We start from the raw sequence: 3,308 nt of genomic DNA, 5'->3' as shown, positions 1-3,308 counted from the left end.
GGCAGTCATCTCATTCACAAATGTTGGAGTGGTTGTAGGTGATGCCAAGTTAAACAGGATGATGGACTCAACACAATACATGTTTGCAACACTAATGGGTCATCAGCTTAAGGCCACCCACTTCCAGGTGGCGGGAAGCAGGGGCAGCTGCCCCATCACTGGAGAGTCACAGGGTCTTCCTGCCCACATGGTCAGATATCTGAGGCCATGAAAAAGAGAAAGAGGGTTTGCTTGTCCTTGGTGTTTCATGATCCATGAGGAAAGGAACATTTACCCTTGCACTGGAGAGCTGAGATATATGGCCTCTAATTCCTTTGTGATTCTTGGGGTAACCCAAGGGATAGATGGGTAGTAGAGGTGTCTTGTACTTCTATATAGCGGAGTAACTAAGAGCTGTGGTCTTAAAGGGTAGAATGTTGGAAGGCAGCCAGATATTTCAAAGCCATTTGACATGTATGGTGCCTTGGTCCAGAACCCAGATATTTTCTTTTGCCTCTTTCCAAGTTCCTTTCTACCTCCTATTTTGTATGGCGTGCTGCTTTATGCCGAGACCAGATAACACCCAGTGAAATGTGAAGATTTTCTGACTCATGATATCTTCAGGCTGACGGTCTCCACGCTGTAGAATATTAGGGCAGACCCAGTGGCACAGGTATTAAGTAATGACCCCATGGAGAGAGCATTATTTGAATGTCCTCCCGTATTTAAGTTGAAAAAGATCACATTTGTAGAAGGTGACTTTTAAAAATGTGATTTCAACTTTGAGTTAAAATGATGATGATTATAATTTAAAAAGAACAATAAAATAATAATAGTTAATTAGTCAATTCTAATTGAATAACTAATATACTAGTGAATACAATGTGCCAGGCTACTTTCTAAGCACTTCACATACGTAAACTCATTTCATTTTTCACAGAAACCCACACCATTTTATGTTACTTTATTATTTCATTTTTTAATTAATTTGTATTGGAGTAGAGTTGATTTACAATGTTGTGTTAGTTTCTGCTGTACATCAAAGTGAATCAGTTATACATATACATATATCCACTCTTTTTTTTAGGTTCTATTCCCATATAGGTCATTACAGAGTACTGAGTAGAGTTCCCTATGCTCTACAGGAGGTTCTTGTTAGTTGCAGCACTATTTCCTATAGCCGGGACATGGAGGCAACCTAAATGTCATCAGTGGAGGAATGGATAAAGAAGATGTGGTACGTATATACAGTGGGATATTACTCAGCCATAAAAAAGGAAGACATAATGCCATTACAGTGAAATGGAGGGACCTAGAGATTGTCATACTGAGTGAAGTGAGTCAGACAGAGAAAGACAAATATACGATATCGCTTATATGTGGAATCTAAAAAACTGGTACAAATGAACCATACCATTTTACAGGTGAGGAAACTGAGACACAGAGAGGTTAGGTTACCTGTCCAAGGTCACTCAGTTGGGAAGCAGCAAAGGCATACCTCAAGCCCAGGCAATCTGGCTTCAGAATGTGTCGTAGTTTCTATTTACAACCTACTACTCAGCACTGGGCTAGAAACATAAACAGAAGAACTAGGATGTATGTGTATGAAGCAATAGGACCCATTTCTTTGTTTAACCAAATGACCAGGAATTTTGTTCACAGTTAGAACCATCTCCTTCAAATGATTCACCTTTGGAAGAAATACACTTAGAATAATGAAGTGTCGTTCTTTAAAACATGTATCCCTACAGCCCTGGCGTTGCCATCACAGCTGGTTTATAAGTAACACACAAAATGTCAGTGTCCATGCTTTTAGAGTCTTACTTTATTCCTCACTAGAAACTGTGACGCCTTCTTAATCACTGGACGATTCATAATTCCAGGCCCCAAATGACTCCTGGCCATTTCCAAAACCCAAATCCACCTTCAAAAGTCAAAGACTTGTCATCTTAGGGAATATTCCAAAGAACCTGCTTGGTCATGGATTCTTAGGGCAGGCCCCCGGGTATTTTTGAATGGTGGCAATTTCCTTGCAATACAAGCATTCCGTAGCACAGCGGCTGCTTGGAAGGGGAGGGCTCTCACTTGGATGACTAAGTTCAGGTTTCTTTATGAGACAAATCATTTCTATAGTTTTATAGTCAAAAATTATCTATACATATCCCCCAGGGATTTTATACTCTCACAGGGGAGAAAATCTTAGACATAAAAAAGGAATCAGGCAACAACATATGGCAGATGAAAATCAAAGGGCAACAAATATGGCAGAAACAAAAAGTGCTATGGGATTTCATGATGGTGAAGAAGAACATGGAAAGCAGCCAATAAGTCAGGAAGGCTTCCCAGAAGAGGTGGCGCTTGACCTGAGCCTTAAGTCAAGAGGAGAATTTGGACATCATTTAGATCATGTGCTAAGAACTATTAACAAGGTGGATGGCTGATCAATACTTGATGACTAACTCAATTCCTGACCCTCCCATGTTTGCTGAAACACTAAGAGACAGGAATGTTTAACTTTCATCCCTAACCAGTCTGAAAACTGTGGTAAGTTTCTCTTCACTGAAATAGAAACAGCAGAATACAAAGCCAAATAATCTTAAGAAAAAGGAAAATGAAGTTCTTAGAAAGGGACTAAGGAAACTTCTGTGTACTTGCTATTTAGAATGTGAGCCATACAAAGAGAGATAGGACTTACAAGCATTCTTTACAACCTGCGTTGTGCTTGAAAATATTTGGTAGAGTTGTTATCCTAAGAGGTGCTGGGGGATGCCAAAGACAACACTTTCAATGCCGGATACTAAAAACAGTTACAAATACTCAAGGATGAAAGTGACTGCTGCCTTCCAGGGACCTACCTTATTCAGATCCTACAAGATACAAGTTAATTCGTAGCAATAGTGGCATAATTTTGTTAACTATTAATTTCCAAGTTAACACCAACATCAAAATTCAGAGAAATCTTTTGCAATAATCTGTTCATGCCCCAGTAGATTGAATACCGATGACCAAATTCCTCACTCTAACGTGTAAACATCTTTGAGGTGAGGTTGGTCAGTCTGCAGAATTAACTGACCAAGTATTGAGGATCTCTAAGTTTCTCTTTATTTCTTCAGGTATGCCTTTCTGTATATAATCAATTTGGTTATGAAATATAATGGGACTACTAGATCCTATTTTTTCCTTCTCTTTCTCTCCTTCTCACTTTCTTCCTTTTTTTCTCTCTTTTCCTCCCTCCCTCCTTTCCTTCCTTCCTTCCTTCCTTCCTGAGACACCTCCAAGACATAAATGATAAAAGATCACTAATTAGAATATGGTATATAGCTAATCCA

The sequence above is a fragment of the Monodon monoceros genome, unplaced genomic scaffold (assembly GCF_005190385.1).
Source record: "Monodon monoceros isolate NGI ecotype Baffin Bay Population unplaced genomic scaffold, NGI_Narwhal_1 Super_Scaffold_14, whole genome shotgun sequence".
Lineage (NCBI taxonomy): Eukaryota > Metazoa > Chordata > Mammalia > Artiodactyla > Monodontidae > Monodon > Monodon monoceros.
Note: the sequence above shows the minus strand (reverse complement) of the source record.